Genomic DNA, 17,800 nt, shown 5'->3' with positions numbered 1-17,800 from the left:
TCTGTTGTGTCCCTCGACCTGCTATTGGTGTGTTTCCCTCCTTTCCACTGCGTTCATATATTTGTAGCGCTGCTTATTTATGATTTAATCTTAGCTGATTACAATCTTCTATATGCTTTATTTAAGTCGAGCAACCCAAGTTGTGTACTTATCTTTATATTAAAGTAGCCGGATATCTCTGTCTGTCTGCCCCTTCTGTATGCCACGCTATTTTTGCTGGTATGGCGATACGTCTGGGAGGTCATTATGGCTTTATGTCTAGCGCTAGGCTCGGCCTATATGGACGTGCACGTCATCCCGGCATTCAGCACTCGACCAGTCCCATCGCTTCACACTAATCTGACCATCTGACGTCCATAGGCGTTATGTCTAGCCCTAGCCTAGATGCACGCATGCACTCACGAACACACACACACACACACACACACACACACACACACACACACACACACACACACACACACACACACACACACACACACACACACACACACACACACCACATTCCATTATTTTACAGAATGACAGTTTTTCAGGACAACTTCCCATGAAGGTGGAAAAAATCGTGGGCGTTAAAGAAGTAGTAACCAATTTTTTTTGTAAATTGTATTAAATTAGAAAAACCTTTTGCAAAAGTAGTAAAAAAAAAATTGGACTGTGTCCTCAGGTCCTCAGGATGTCCTCAGGACAAAAAAATGTCCTCAGGATACTATATGACCATAATACTGTACCTGATATGTAAAAATCGAGAAAGAAACTAAACAATGAAATGTCTCAAAAAAAAAACAAATTTAGGGAGGAAATTCAGTGTATAATGTGTAGTATAAATTGCAATACGATTCCTTATCTTAAATATAGGTGGAAAACTATGGTGATGAAGGTTTTTGGAAAAACTTAATCAAAGTGGGAATTAAGGTGTTTTGGGTGTGGAGGTGTTGGGGTAGGGACGGACGAAAACGAGAAATAAGGGGTAATGAGTGGTTTGTTTTGTTGGTATCTTGCTCATCTATTAGTCCTGAAGTCTGTATGTTCTAGAAGATTGGGGGAAAGTAATTCCTTAAAAAAATAGAGAGTATTAAAGTGTTGCTGGAGCCCTGTCTTTAAACCTGCCCTTGCCCCCCCGCACCTCCAATCCTCCTGATTCTCTGAGTCTCCCCTAACCTAGATTCCTTGTGGCATGAGCAATGTGTTTTGTTTACCACCCCGATACCTTATTAATCATGGCTATGAGCTATATTCATGTATCATGACAAAATTTCAGTGGGGACCTGGAACAACTGGAATGGAAAACAGACGAGGTGCTGTCAATGTGGGCAATACTTTTAATCTGCTATTATGAGTGCCCCATGCTGGCTTCACCATAATGAATATTTTATAAGCTTTAGTAACTCATCTTTATTATTACTTGTTTTTTATTTTATTCTTCTGAACCGTTTTAGTTTTGTTTATAATGCCTCGCCATTTTGTAGATGCAATTACAATGAGCTAGTCTAATTTCTGCACATATCAAAAGCAACAAAAGTGTGATAATTTTAGGGAGATTATGTATATATTGTACAGAACTTTATTCAATAATTATTCTTGTCATCAGTATGTCATAAGTGAATGGAATGCTTAGATTAAAAGGTGATTAAAAACAAAGCCAAATCTAATTAATTAATAAAATAATTCCTCCATGACCATACTGTTTTAGTTCTGCCAAAGTAATTCCCACATCGCTGAGAAGCAAACATAAATAGGGCACCACTCGGTTGTAGGGTGCTGAGATTAGTGCAGGATTTTTGGAATTTGGTGAGGCTACTGGCACATAATGGCCTACTATTTTTCACATGTACCGTGCGATCATATAACGTCCACCAGTGAGTGCTAACAGATGGGACAGCCAGGTTAATGTCCCCGCCAAAGCATAGCAAACTCATTTATGATTTCTCCAACTTTATGATTTATGAGCAAACTCAGCAACCTTTGACAGCAAAATCAAGGGCCTGAGGAAGTTTTTGGGTTAGGAATCAAAGGTCTCGTGAGATTCGGGCTGCTCGATTCTGTTTCTTCCAAAAGTAGCACTATGGGCAATTCTTGGTTGGCTGTTGCTTTTTTCTTTACTTCTCTTTTTTTAAACACAAAGTCTAGGCTTCTTTGAATATGCATTGGCTTGTTTGAAATTGCATGGTGTTGGTTCACGTACTTCGGTACATAGCTGTCATTTTCTGAAATAACTGGACTTAGTCTATATCTTTACCAACACACATCTCCCAAATGGCAACAATTCATTACTGGGCTTTGTCATATCAAACGTTTTCTCCTTGTCCTGCTCGTAATCAACTCCTTTAGGTGCCTCTGACCATGTGCTGCTAGTGCATCTCTTTGGCAGTTATTAGAGAACTCAAAAGCCATAGATACGTATGGCATTTTGATAAAGCTGATTGGTTGGGTCTAAAATCTGCTCTCTCCAGTCGAGACTGGTCCATCATCACATCAGCTCCCAACATTGATTATTTCTGGAATTTATTCCACAACGGACCAAGTTATCTTCTTCACAAGTTGAAAACCATCCTGAATTCAGCTCTTACAATTACAAACCTGCTGCCCTTTATCATTTATCTCCTCCAAGAGCCTAGACCTTTTAAATGAGGTGAGGATAACTGGTACTGAGCTGCTGTTCTGCTCTGTCCACAACATTCCTCCACCGCCCTCGATCCCCAGCCTTCTCTCTCCACTCTCCATCCACCTCCAACTTTCTGGCAACCCCTTCACACAATCCTCACATCTCAACAGTGGTGAACCTCTTTTTCTCCTGGGTTGCTTTTTAACAAATCTGAGTTCTTTGGAAGTCTACTTTCTTCCATACGCAATGGGTGCCTGCTTTGTGTTTATTTACCACACCCACTCCTGCAACACACACACTCCTGCAACACACACACACACACACCATTCACACATCTCCATTACTCTTCCATGCTCAGTCACTACCCCTTTAGGCTGAAATGAACCACCAACCACACCCTCAACCTACACCATTCGACGTGCCTCCATAAACTTCCTACATATCCAAAGTGAGCCTTTCAAGGCAACCTGGGCCACCTTGTCACACATCCTCCTTCTTTCTGTACCACACACTCCAAGCCGAGCAAGAAATGCAGAAAAGGAATTGCCAATATACCCTCTTCACCCCAACTCAAATGGCTGACACGAAAGTCTCCAACCCTTCTCCCGACACTCTGCCTCCAGCTCACGGTACTTTCCTCTCTTCCTCTCGTGCACCTCCTCCATGTTCTCTTCCCAAGGTACAGACAATTCCCCTAAGATGACCTATCTTGTTGCACCTGACTGGATGACAATGTCAGGCCACAACCTTGTCACACAGATCTCCTCTGGGAATACCAATTGTGGCTTTAGGTCTGCCACCACCTGCCAATCACAAGCATCTGACAGCCCTCTTGCTTTCCACCTCATCCTCTTTCCACCTCTTACCACTTGGCCCTCTTTGACAAACAACTCCTCTCCCCCATCGGTCTCCTTCTCCACTATTCCCTCCCTTGATCTCAGCACCTCTTGTTGCACCATCTGCACTACCACCGCCAGCACCTGATCATGCCGCCACTTGTATCTTCCTGCTGCCAATGTTACTGAGCATGCACTCAGTGCATGCTGCACCATTCCCAAACTTCCACACAAATAACATCTCTCCTCCTGCAACAACCCCCACAATCTCAAGTTTACTGGTGACGGAAGCACATCATACATTTCGCGCAACAGGAAACTCAACAATATTGGTTCCATCCTCCAAATCTCTTGCCACTTCAATGTCCTCATCCGCACACCTTCCCACTTAGTCCAAGCACCTTGCTGTGCCTGACCGACTGCTTTCACATGTCTCCCCTCCTCCTCCTTTCTTCTCACCTCCCTCTCAACCATCTTCCTCCTCTCTTTCACACATGCCTTTCCCCATCGCTCATGCTTCATCCACCCCAAGCCATGCTTCCCGTGCTGAACCATCCCCACGACGTCCTGCTGTTGCAACCGCTCCTCCATCTCATCCACCTCTGCTCTTGCATTCCACTTCCGAATTCCCGTCTTCTCTGGGAGAGCATTCTTTACCACTGCATCACTTGAATCCCGCAACATCATGGACTCCCGCACTCTCACCACCTTAAACTCCTCGGCTAATGATGTGAAGGGAGTATATATATCTATATTATAATAGCCGTAGATGATTCTGTCTGTCTGTCTGTCTATCTGTTGGGTGTCTGTCCGGGGTGTGGCTTACTCGGTTTGCAGAGTAGCTCCACCCATAGCTCCACCCATTCTGGGAGTGGCTTCATATAATTATAAACAAATATCCACCATTTTATTAACTCGCATAGCTTTGAGTCCTGTTTTGTAGGCCCGTGGTGTCTTGCTCTCCCCCAGTTTTATTTCAAATCAAATTCGATAAATCATTTCATTTTTCACAGTCGCTAACATAGTTTTAGACTCGGTTGAAAAAAAACGGGAAGAAAATCCGATGAAAGTTGCCGTTTATAGAACGAAATGAATTCTCAAAGGCCTGTAACTTCAAGGCCATTGAGTCTCTCTCACGCCTTTATCTCCAATCTAACTCACCATATGATTTCATTTTTATCGATGGTTTTACTTTTAGACTCGGTGTCAGCAATAATTGAGAACAATCCACACACGCGGGAAAATGCAGAGATATATTTTTTAAAATCGCGTCATGGTGTATCATACACCGCCCAACATGACACCGCCGGCAATGTGTCGATATATATTAAAAATTCGCTTTTGCTTTTCCGTTATGATATATTACTATTTCGTTTGATGATAGTCGTCACAAAAACGTCAACAATGATGCCGACATATATTTCTTCGTTTTTATTTCATTCAACATATTAGCCGGAAGTAAAATATGTTTCAGGAAATTACCGAGAGATATTTCTTCGTTTTTTTTATTAGTTATGTGCGCATACACTTTAAATAGGTTTATTTGAAATCTTTAATTTTCCACAAACATTCCACACACGCGGGAAAATGCAGAGATATATTTTTTAAAATCGCGTCATGGTGTATCATACACCGCCCAACATGACACCGACGGCAATGTGTCGATATCTATTTTAAATTCGATATATCATTTCATTTTTCACAGTCGCTAACATAGTTTTAGACTCGATTGGAAAAAAACGAGAAGAAAATCCGATGAAAGTTGCCGTTTATAGAACGAAATGAATTCTCAAATGCCTGTAACTTCAAGGCCATTGAGTCTCTCTCACGCCTTTATCTCCAATATAACTCACCATCATGGTTTTAGACTCGGTGTCAGCAACGCGGGAAAACGCAGAGATATATTTTTAAAAATACACCATATCACCGCCCAACAGCCAACAATATCATACACCGCCCAACATGACACAGACGTCAACATTTCGACATTATCGCTTTTTCTTTAAACCGAGCCGAACCGAATAAACCGAGTGAATTCACCGTTTACCTTTGATGACAGTCGTCACAAAACGACATATATTTCTTCGTTTTTATTTCATTCAACATATTAGCCGGAAGTAAAATATGTTTCAGGAAATTACCGAGAGATATTTCTTCGTTTTTTTTATTAGTTATGTGCGCATACACTTTAAATAGGTTTATTTGAAATCTTTAATTTTCCACAAACATTCCACACACGCGGGAAAATGCAGAGATATATTTTTTAAAATCGCGTCATGGTGTATCATACACCGCCCAACATGACACCGACGGCAATGTGTCGATATCTATTTTAAATTCGATATATCATTTCATTTTTCACAGTCGCTAACATAGTTTTAGACTCGGTTGAAAAAAAACGAGAAGAAAATCCGATGAAAGTTGCCGTTTATAGAACGAAATGAATTCTCAAATGCCTGTAACTTCAAGGCCATTGAGTCTCTCTCACGCCTTTATCTCCAATATAACTCACCATCATGGTTTTAGACTCGGTGTCAGCAACGCGGGAAAACGCAGAGATATATTTTTAAAAATACACCATATCACCGCCCAACAGCCAACAAGTATCATACACCGCCCAACATGACACAGACGTCAACATTTCGACATTATCGCTTTTTCTTTAAACCGAGCCGAACCGAATAAACCGAGTGAATTCACCGTTTACCTTTGATGACAGTCGTCACAAAACGACATATATTTCTTCGTTTTTATTTCATTCAACATTTTTAGCCGGAAGTAAAATTACCGAGAAATTACCGAGTTCAGGAAATTACCGAGACATATTTCTTCGTTTTTTTATTTATTAGTTATTTGCGCATACACTTTAAATAGGTCTATTTGAAATATTAAATTTTCACAATGTAATTTACTTGCCATTTGTCATTTGATAATTATGAGACACTTCCTATTGAGGATCGTGACAATTCATGCGGTGCGTGGAAACTTCCATTTCCAAAATGGATGAAGAACGCAGCCCTGAACAGGATGCAGCAAGAAAACGAATGAGAAGGGCGAACGAGTCCGTCGTCGAACGTCAATGCAGACTTGAACAGGATGCAGCCAGAAAACGAATGAGACGGGAGAACGAGTCCATCGACGAACGTCAATGCAAACTTGCGGGGTCACCCGTGGGAATCCCTCGGGCATGGATGTGTGTGACATTTCGACATATTGAGTTAGATGCTGCACATTCATTTTTACAAAATGGTTATGGCAAGTCATCAGATCCAGAAATGGTGTAAAAACCACCGTTTAGAGGCCATTTTTCCCCGCAAAGCGGGGGTTTGCCTTTTCGGGGACCGTGGTAGTTGTTGTTTTTTTGTCCCCTTTTTGAAGCAATGTTTTACGGCCGGATGCCCTTCCTGACGCCAACCCTTTTTGCCGCCTTCAACGACAAACAGGGAATTACCAGTGAACTGGTACTCAATTAGCCGACCTCGGAAGGATGACAGGCTGAGTCAACCCCCCTGGCATTAATTCGGCGATCGACCGAGATTCGAACCCAGGATCCTAAGCCGGCACCCTAGCCGCTAGCCCAACACCAGAAATGGTGTCATGAACACAATTTATTTACGCACAAGCACAAAAGCAAGACGGGCCGATTTCCGATTCCGACGGGCCGACGGGCGAGACGGGCCGATTTCCGATTCCGACGGGCCGATTTGGAGCAAGAAAAAGAACGAGACGGGAGAAAAAGGAGAGAAACGAGACGGGGAAAGCCGATTGGAGAGGCGAGTGAGGCGCGATTGGAGAGGAGTGTGAGGCGCGATTGGAGAGGAGTGTGAGGCATGATTGGAGAGGAGTGTGAGGCGCGATTGGAGAGGAGTGTGAGGCACGATTGGAGAGGAGTGATTGGAGGGGAGTGTGAGGCACGATTGGAGAGGAGTGTGAGGCACGATTGGAGAGGAGTGTGAGGAGCGATTGGAGAGGAGTGTGAGGCGCGATTGGAGAGGTGAGGGATTGGAAAGGAGAGGGATGTGAGGGTTTGGAGAGGAGAGGAGTGCTGGGTGGAGAGAGGAGAGTGTCAGGTGGAGACAGGAGAGTGTCAGGTGGAGGCAGGAGAGTGTCAGGTGGAGAGGAGTGAGGGGTCACATATTATGTGAAATAAATAAATTGTGTTCATCACACCATTTCTGGATCTGATGACTTGCCAGTAACCATTTTGTAAAAATGAATGTGCAGCATATAACTCAATATGTCGAAATGTCACACACATCCATGCCCGTGGGATTCCCACGGGTGACCCCGCTAGTATATATATATTGTTACGGACGTGGCTTAGATGTTAGTTTACCGAGCGGTTTTGGTATGACCACGTCTGCACAAGTTACCGATTATACTCGACGTTGACGAAGCCGCGCGATGCTGGCTCAATAAGGAAAAGAAGACACCCGGCTGGATTACAATAACACAATACGACACCAATGTTTCAGTTCTCAAGACCTCCGGAGGAGATTATATTCGTACGGAAAGGTCAGATTACAGGGGCTAGAGTTATAATCACAGAAAGACAGGCACTTAGACACACTCTTATATTAACCCCGGACAGACGACAGACAAACGGGACAAGGCTGACTCACACGGGGGTTGATGAAAAGGACAGCGGGTATCGATGGCTCAAGGTGCACTCTTGGCTCAAAGCAGGGTCCAGTACGGTCCGGTCCAAAGATGCGGGGAGGTATCGTCGCGCTGGGGGTGGCGGTGGCTTCCTCTGCTCTCCGTAGTTCAGGCGCATCTGACGTCACATCCGGCGCGGGGCCGCGTATATCCGGCGGGGAGTGACACGCCCTCGGCTCGTTAGCTCCGCCTCGTGGAATCGGCACGTTGCTTCTCATTGGGTGCGTGCGGGGGGTTTACCAGGCTCCGCCCTTGACGAGGAGCTGACAAGGAGCCCCTTCGTGGTAACCCCGTGGAGCGCATGGTCTATGGCGCTAATCGAGCCGGTGTGAGGACGCATCCTCCCCCGCTCCGCCGCCATCTCCTCTGTTGTTGTTGTAATTGTTGGGGAAGAAGATGGAAGGAGGTATGGGAAAGGTCCTAAACTCACTACTGATGCCATATAATCACATTCTGGTGCAACGAAGAGTCATAATTAATGGAGACGAGGCCTTAACTGACATAGAATAAGAATAACTAGGAAGATGTCCGAAAGTTGTCTACGTGTGGTGCGGTGGACCTGGGCACGACATTTAATGGGGGAATAAGGGGAAGGTCGGCTCTACTGATTGTTATTTACATGCAATGGGACTAGGGAATGGGGGATCGGGGAAAGTTGGGGAGTATTGGAGAAAATAGGGGAATATTTACAAGCGGATATGGAGGCCAAATTCCATATTCGCAACATTGCACCCTTCTCTACCCTCGGGGCGTCCCGACCCGATAAATTTTTACCTACTTTAGTGTGGCACGCAATGTAGTTCCCTCTACTATTAACTCTACCCTGAGTGCGACAGTTTTACAGATATTCACAAATGAGTAAATATGTCCCCCTGCGACGTTGCACCCTTCTCCTCACAGAAACACACCCACAGGATAACCGAATCCGGAAAGAATTCTCAAACTAAACATACAGCCGGTAGGGAGCATTATTTACAAGACTACGCTGCTATTTACACTACGATCCAGGACCTGTTTTTGGAGGAACACATGCAGATGTTATGCATAGAGAGAGCGCGCTTGCCAACATCGATACACCAACCCACGAGTGCTCTGTGGCCGACGGCCTTTAATAACGTGCAGAGCACCCTTCCCGAGCATCAACAGCACCACCCCACCACCAATCGGTGCAGTCACCATTGTTCATTGGAATAAAAATAAATTCGACAACCCCTAACCCTGCAGGTGTCTCTTGCTCTTCTTGTGGTGCACTTGGTGGTGTTAACTATTAGTGGTTCACCTGTATGGCATAGGTGCCACGTTGACCCATAGGTCCATCCCCGGGTGGTGCTTGGCCGCAAACGAACTGCGGTCCATTGTGGGTGGCCACAAACATTGCGGTCCATATGGTGTATCGATCCCGGCAGCAAACAGCGAAAGTGCAGGCCCACAACTGCGCAGCCAGCACCTCTCTCTCCTCTCTCTCTACCCCAAAGCCAGATCCTCGGAGGTGGGAGACAAAAGAAGCAGACAAGTGAGTAAGGTGGTAAGGGCGCAAAAGTGCACGCAATGTAAGGTGATGCACACTGGGGGCACATGGGAACCAGGTGAGACAGGTACGTTCCTATCGTACGCCCCCCCCCCACCAGGTAACCTACATGGCCCCTCCCTTACCCCTTACTGTATCCACACAACACAACACTACCCATAAACATCTACTTTACAAATCAACAAACATCCCTACTGTCTTCCCCGTTCCTCCCATATACCAAATTCGTCTTCTCTCCCTCCTAACCAATCAAATTTGCCATTTTCAACTCTCATCAAAATTTGCCATCTCCAACTCAACATCATAATTTGCCATTACCAATTCATCATCAGTCCCTCCTAGGGAGGGAGAGATGGAATCACCCCAATGTCTCATCCACGTCGTGATGCGTCTCACAAATCCACACAGCGATTCATCTCCTGCAACAAAACAAAGAAAACACAGGTGTGGAGTCATCATCATCACCACAGGTAAGTGGCTGCGTATGGTGCGACAGGTTCATTAATCCTAACTATTTCCTAAATGACTTTAACAACTTTACACTACCCGGGGTCTTTCTCCGGCCAAACCATTGGCCCTCTTACACTATGGGTTCTAAAAACCAATTCCCATTGGCCAACTGTGGTGCTCTTCAATTTGGGGTCTCACTCCCCCGATTCATCTCCCGGTGCCCTCGCACAATTTCCGGGCTGTGGCGTGTACCTCTCCCAGTGGGTCTACCCACCTGCACACCTCCACCACTGCAGTTGCCTCCGAGCTTACCTAGCTCCTCACCCTAACCTAACTAACTGGGGCAGGCCCTCTGGCGCTCTCCCCACTCGGTGCCCTCTCTGGCACTGGGCTACCCGATCCACACCCGGGATCCTCAGGCACCCACTCACAACTCTACCGGCTCCCAGAGCCCACCTGCGGCCTCACCTGGCCGACATCCTCACAGTGGTGGAGTGCTCAACCAACTACACACACTAACAGGCTACACGCCCAGCCATTTCCACAACACTAATGCACCCATTCACAACACCATTCTGCAACCGCACCACAGATGCCAATATCCAACCACAATTTACCTGTAGCCTCTACCTAACACTTACACTACCCGCCCCGGGTATCCGTGATGGGGGTCCACTCTTCCCCCATCCACACCTTCGCACCATGCACACCACTCCGTACCACTTACTCCAACTCTCTCCACACACCTGTACTTGCACACCTGTGCTCTCACACCTGGTGCCACCTGCACCCTTCTCTCCCCAAGCGCATTCGCGCTGATCCACACACTCACTACTCATACACTGCTCCACACACCTGTCCAGTTGCACACCTGTGCAATCACACCTGTTCCATCCTCACACACACACGGCATCATCTCAGCTAACTACTCCCCTCTGAAACTTGCGCTTCCCAGTCGTCCCTTTAAACTATTGCGCTCCCACGTCATTATCATCCACACTAAACTACCTGCGTCCCCACTACAGGTATCAGTCACTAACTAATCTTAACGTTACCTACTGTCATCTTCGCTAGATCCCTACACACCATATCCTAACCCACCCGGGCTAGTTTTCACTGCCATACACCCCTTAAGCTATTGCTCCTTTGCCCCCATATGGGAAAGGTGGCAGGGATGCCATCCCACCCCATCGGGGGTCTCTCACTACCAATTTTGCACATCAAATTGCAACAAATTAAAAATTTGCCAATCACTACCCATCATCTGCCAATCACTACTGCCAATCCCTTGCCAATCATCTAATTTTGTTTTTCTCTAATTTTGGGTCCAAAACACTAACCTCATCACCCAGTCGACTCACTAATACCTCTCGGTGCGCCAATCCCTGTCCAAAGCCCGGCTTCGTAAAGCCAAGCAATGGATGCTGGTTGTTTTGTGCCAGCGGTTGGATACGTCCGGCACTCGGTGCAGGGAAGGAGGTTTACCCGGCCCGAGATCCCACGCACCTTCTCGGCACGGAACCATCCAATGTCCCGATCTCGACCTGCCGGAATTCCTCAACAAAAAGTGGTCGCCATGACGACTCTTTCTATCGGGCCGCCCGCTCCGCCTAGTGGAGCCCGGACGCGGCCGTTCCACGCGAGGCCCAGCGTGGATCGCGCACGGCGGTTCTTTCGAAACCGCCGTGGTTCGGATCCCCGCTGGTTCTCGCGGCACGCGAAGCCCGGCACGCACCGAGGGCCCGATTCGGCTATAAGTCGTTCTAAACTCTACCCCGTCTAACGTCGATGCTTCACCTGGACGCTTACACCCCGCAGCCCGTTCCTTGCTCACACATCCAGTCGTGCCCATGCTCCTCGTACCGTTCCTTACACACCCAGGTACACCCATTCCACTCACAGCCTTGGTCACACACCTGACCACCGAACACTTTGGCACACATTCGTTGGTCGCACACCTCACCAACACACCTCTTCGCGCCCCCTCCTCTGTCACCTCCTCTGTGACAATCACAGGTGTGCTCTCATTCGCACACCCAACCACGTGCCTCACTACCAATTCCAGCGTGCATTCCCACTCACGCTCTACCATTCCAGGTGTGCATCCTTCCATCCCAGGTGTACATCCTCGCTCACCTGTCACAACTAACTCACGCTCCATGTCACTCTCACTACTTTCACCTCCATTCCTGACAGAGCACTCACCCTTACTCTTGACAGCGCACTCTTTCCCCATGCACCTGTCCGTCACACACCTTTCTCGCGCACACTCCTGCGCACACTCTCCCGTCACACCCTCTGTAACACTCCCCACAGGTGGACACTCTTCCTTACTTCTGACAGCGCACTCTTTCCTCATGCACCTGTCCGTCACACACCTTTCTCGCGCACACTCCTGCGCACACTCTCCCGTCACACCCTCTGTAACACTCACCACACCACGCTTCCATGTGCTCCCTCGCACACGCGCTACGACCGACTCACTCTCGCCAGCACACTCACTACTCCTTGGCACGCACTTTTTCCTCACACACCCCAGAGTCGGACTTTCTCGCACACCTCCTTTTTCGCACACCAGACCTGTCGCACACTTCACCAACGGCCTCTCACGAACACCCGGGTCTATCTCGACCCCCAAGCTTATTAAATCACCTGGCGCATCATACGCACGACCATATTGGTCACCACTTACACCGGGTCCTCTTCCTCTTCGCTTCTCCTCCATCACCTGCGAATCCCTCATCCGGTTAATGAGCACATCATCACGATCCAAACACAGACTTTGGACCAATTCTTTTATCTCCTCTTTTATCTCTTTCTTATCCCCTCTCCGTCGCTTCTTAATTTCGCTCACCCCTTCTTCCACTTCTTCTAATTTGTGCCTCACCTCTTTTATTCCCCGGTATGTCTCCTCAAGCTCGTCCTCCAAGGCTACCTTGACCGTTTCCATGTGCGTCCTCACCTGCCGGTCCTTCGTCTCCATTACCTCTATCACCTCGTCCAACCTCGTTGTCAGTCCCTCACGTACCATCTGACATTCCCTCTTCGTCGCTACCAAGTCATCTTTGAGTTCTTTCTGTGTCGCCTTTAAACCTCCTAATACCGCAGTGTTCCTTTGAACCTGCTCCACTAACTCCGTCTGTCCCACCGTCAGCTGCTCCACCTCTTGCGTCAGGTCCTCTATGCCCCCTTGTAACTTTACAGTCGCCTTTCTCACCTCCTTTTCCATGTGCTCCTCACAGTGCCTCACCTCCTCGCGCACTCCTCCGACCTCCTCACTCACTCCTCTTCTGATCTCCTCTCCCATCACTTGCATCTCCTGCCCAGATGCCACCCTCATCTGCTCCATTTCCTCCCTGTGAGCATCCAATTTGGTTTCTACCCCCATTCTGACCCCCTCGATCTGCTGCCCCATTTGGTTAACTTCCCTTTCCGCTTGGTCCCTCATGTCCCTCAATTTGCCTTCCATGGTGTTTTCTAACCCCTCTAACCCATTTTTCACTCCCTCTATCTGATTCTCCTGGGCAGCCATTCTATTTTCTACCCCCATTAACCCATTTTTCACTTCTTTTATCCCGTTGTCTAACCCCTCAAAATTATTGTCTAACTTCCCAAATTTCTTGTCTAACTCCTCAAAATTATTGTCTAACTTCCCAAATTTCTTGTCTAATCCCTTAAAATTATTGTCTAACCCCTCACCGGTACCCCTCGCTTCGTCCCTCATTACCCCCATTTCGTCCCTCATTGCCCCCATACTGTTTTTCATTTCTTCATTATTCTTGTCCATAAGGGCCTTCATTTGTATAAAAAAAAGGTTCAAATCCACCAGGGGCGCTGCCACGGTCGCGGGCGCGGTGACCAGCGAGGCGCCATTTTGCGCTCCCGCAATGTCGGGCACAACGACGCTATTTTGTGCGTCTGCTACCCTCGCTGCTTCGCTCTCCTCCTGTCCCTCATGTCCCTCAATTTGGTCCTGGACCGACCCTGCTTCACTCTCCCCTACCGGACCCCAGCCGTCTTGATCCGCCATAGCGCGACTTGCAAAATTCGGTTTTTTATTTTATTTTCGTAAAACAAATTCAAATTTCGCCGTTATAATTTCGCGCGGGAAACGCGCTCCGAATCGATTCTACTTGTTACCAATTTGGGCCTAATAAATTTAGTCCCGGGTTCGAATTCCACTCCTCGACACCAATTGTTACTCTAATAGTACAATTGGTGTTCCAAAATTTGGGCTAAATAAATTTAGTCCCAGGTTCGAATCCAACTCCTGACAACCAATTGTTACAGACGTGGCTTAGATGTTAGTTTACCGAGCGGTTTTGGTATGACCACGTCTGCACAAGTTACCGATTATACTCGACGTTGACGAAGCCGCGCGATGCTGGCTCAATAAGGAAAAGAAGACACCCGGCTGGATTACAATAACACAATACGACACCAATGTTTCAGTTCTCAAGACCTCCGGAGGAGATTATATTCGTACGGAAAGGTCAGATTACAGGGGCTAGAGTTATAATCACAGAAAGACAGGCACTTAGACACACTCTTATATTAACCCCGGACAGACGACAGACAAACGGGACAAGGCTGACTCACACGGGGGTTGATGAAAAGGACAGCGGGTATCGATGGCTCAAGGTGCACTCTTGGCTCAAAGCAGGGTCCAGTACGGTCCGGTCCAAAGATGCGGGGAGGTATCGTCGCGCTGGGGGTGGCGGTGGCTTCCTCTGCTCTCCGTAGTTCAGGCGCATCTGACGTCACATCCGGCGCGGGGCCGCGTATATCCGGCGGGGAGTGACACGCCCTCGGCTCGTTAGCTCCGCCTCGTGGAATCGGCACGTTGCTTCTCATTGGGTGCGTGCGGGGGGTTTACCAGGCTCCGCCCTTGACGAGGAGCTGACAAGGAGCCCCTTCGTGGTAACCCCGTGGAGCGCATGGTCTATGGCGCTAATCGAGCCGGTGTGAGGACGCATCCTCCCCCGCTCCGCCGCCATCTCCTCTGTTGTTGTTGTAATTGTTGGGGAAGAAGATGGAAGGAGGTATGGGAAAGGTCCTAAACTCACTACTGATGCCATATAATCACATTCTGGTGCAACGAAGAGTCATAATTAATGGAGACGAGGCCTTAACTGACATAGAATAAGAATAACTAGGAAGATGTCCGAAAGTTGTCTACGTGTGGTGCGGTGGACCTGGGCACGACATTTAATGGGGGAATAAGGGGAAGGTCGGCTCTACTGATTGTTATTTACATGCAATGGGACTAGGGAATGGGGGATCGGGGAAAGTTGGGGAGTATTGGAGAAAATAGGGGAATATTTACAAGCGGATATGGAGGCCAAATTCCATATTCGCAACAATATATATATATATATTCAACGCCTCGTTCTTCCATCAGCCTGGATGTTTATAAATTAATCCCGGTGGCTATAATATCACTTGTTATATCAAAATAAAATTCCATGTGATCATAATAGTAGTCAGTTCATCATGCAAGTTTTCTTGTTTTTCAGGTTGTAAATAAACACAAAAATTGACTACAACACTTTGTCATATGGAATGACGATAATGAAATCAGTCAGCATGCAGCAGAGGAAACAGTTTGCGGAACAGAGATTTGTATCTGAGTCCACTATTAATGAAGCACACTGAAAACACCGGGAATAGTTTGATCACCAGTTTAGACAAGAAAGTGTATTGTCAGAATTTTTCAACTAAAAATTTAATAAGCGTCGATTAGCATTTTTAATGATGGTATGAATCAATGCGCATTGCTTCATGCACCTGCATTAGGCCTATGTTTGTATGAAATTTTGTATGAAGATAAGTAAATATAAATAATGCTCTGTATTGTCCTACAATTAAGGATTCCTTACACTTATACAGTGATTAATTTTTAACCCTTTTATACAGACAGTGCTTTAAGGGAGACTGAGCAGACATAGTCTGGGCCATTGCGAGACAACTTATTCGAACCTGACTTGGTTGTGTAATGGTTAGAGCATCCACTCCGAATCTGGTAGGTCAGTAGTTTGAACCCCGACTGTGTCGCCAATATGCCTCCGCATAGTACCTGCCCGTACCAATGGATAGATGCCCTGGTTCACTGTCCTAAAATAAACAAGTTTGATTTAAATCCCTTCAGTTGTTTTCACCAGACAGGACAGGTTTCACAATGATCGGTGAAGCAGTTTTCGGCTTTCAAGCTAATGATATGGCTGCCACACGATGTGACATATGACCTTTAAAATGTACACTCTGCATATGTATGGGTAGGGGATCACGTTTGTGAAGTTTCGTGTTGATCGGATAAGGTTCGTTTTTCTATCCAACATGGCTGCCAGACCACGTGACCTACGACATCATCATTTTCAAACTATATGCAACAGTGGTGTTATCTGATATATTAAAAAATTCGCATCGATAGGGTAAGTGGTTTCAGAGATATAATTATTAAATATATTCCTTCAATCCAATATGGCTGCCACACCATGTGACCAATGATGTTTTCGTGTTAAAGTTTTATTCGCCATTCCTAGTCAATGACACACGTAAAGTTTCGAGTCAATCAATTTGGTGGTTTGGGAGAACATGTTTTCTTAGATTAATAGGTTAAATCCAATATGGCTGCCAAACCATGTGACCTACGTCATAAATGTAATATTTCAATACAAATGGGTCATATATCATATGCTTGCAATTTCAGATATTTAGGATAAGGAATTCGATTAAAACATTTTTGCCTGGTATACCACTTCACCGAAGATGTCATCATTGTCATGCTTTTGTTCCCCATTGGGAGTACAGTACTTGACAATGTGCCAAGTTTCAAATTCTTCCATTCAGCGGTTTCCGAGAATTTTTTGTAAATTATTTGCATTTAAACCAAGATGGCTGCCATACCACGTAACCTATGACGTGACAATTATCAAAAAAAAAATGCATGGGTGTCACTCCTACCCTGAACGTTTCACTTCAATCGGACATGTGGTTGCTGAGAAAAACGAGGTTTAGCCCGCACAGACGTACAGACGGACAACCCGAAAACATAATGCCTCCGGCCACCTTTGGGGGTGGAGACATAAAAAAGACTTTACAATGGTACGTTCTGCTTCCTTGCTTGAAGTTCAGCTTTTTTTTAAAGATAGAGCGTGGCCAAACAACCATATGTTGCCAACCATTGTGCAGGCTTGATGGGCCTCATGGCTTTCTCCTGCATTGAATTTTCTTTGTAAGGGAACACCTTATAGTATAACCATAAAATAGGCCTCACGCTTATGCATTTACTACCCAGAGTCCCACTTATAATGCATGCAAAATATAACTCGAAAAATACATTTTAAATATACACAAAAGCGAACCAAAGTATGACAAAACAGTATTCCCTTTTACACATCTTTAGCTTTGTAGCCAGCACAGAAATCTCCGGCTGTCTGTGGTTCTGCCATTCATCACATCATTTCCCGTCACATCAGTGAGATTGATTGTAGTTTCATGATTGTGTGAATGAAACTCTGACAGTCATGAATGGGGTTGAATAGCCTTTTCCTATGCTTTGAACATTTCCATACACCGTGTGCCACTCTGTGGTTAACCACAGCGCACGGTTTCATATCAAAACGGCATTGGGAACTTCACTCACGTCATCCGTATTGTACTATGAGATCATTCGATGCCAGTCACTCACATTCTTCATTGCTCAGTTTCATCGTGATATTT

At 46.3% G+C, this 17,800-nt stretch overlaps 1 protein-coding gene and 1 long non-coding RNA gene across 3 annotated transcripts in view; one reads left to right on the top strand and one right to left on the bottom strand.

Annotated features, from left to right (window-relative positions):
- The window catches only part of LOC144890695 (uncharacterized), a 34,187-nt gene extending 23,536 nt beyond the window's left edge, over positions 1–10,651 (bottom strand). Inside the window, exon 1 of the long non-coding RNA XR_013622432.1 lies at positions 9,380–10,651. This is a non-coding gene — a long non-coding RNA (uncharacterized LOC144890695). The remainder of the gene's footprint in view (positions 1–9,379) is intronic.
- The window catches only part of LOC144890693 (transcription factor COE3-like), a 69,856-nt gene that overhangs the window by 41,048 nt on the left and 11,008 nt on the right, over positions 1–17,800 (top strand). The window lies entirely within an intron of this gene.

The sequence above is a fragment of the Myxine glutinosa genome, chromosome 2 (genome assembly GCF_964187855.1).
Source record: "Myxine glutinosa chromosome 2, kmMyxGlut1.1, whole genome shotgun sequence".
NCBI lineage: Eukaryota > Metazoa > Chordata > Myxini > Myxiniformes > Myxinidae > Myxine > Myxine glutinosa.
Note: the sequence above shows the minus strand (reverse complement) of the source record. Positions and strands in the feature narration are given on the sequence as shown.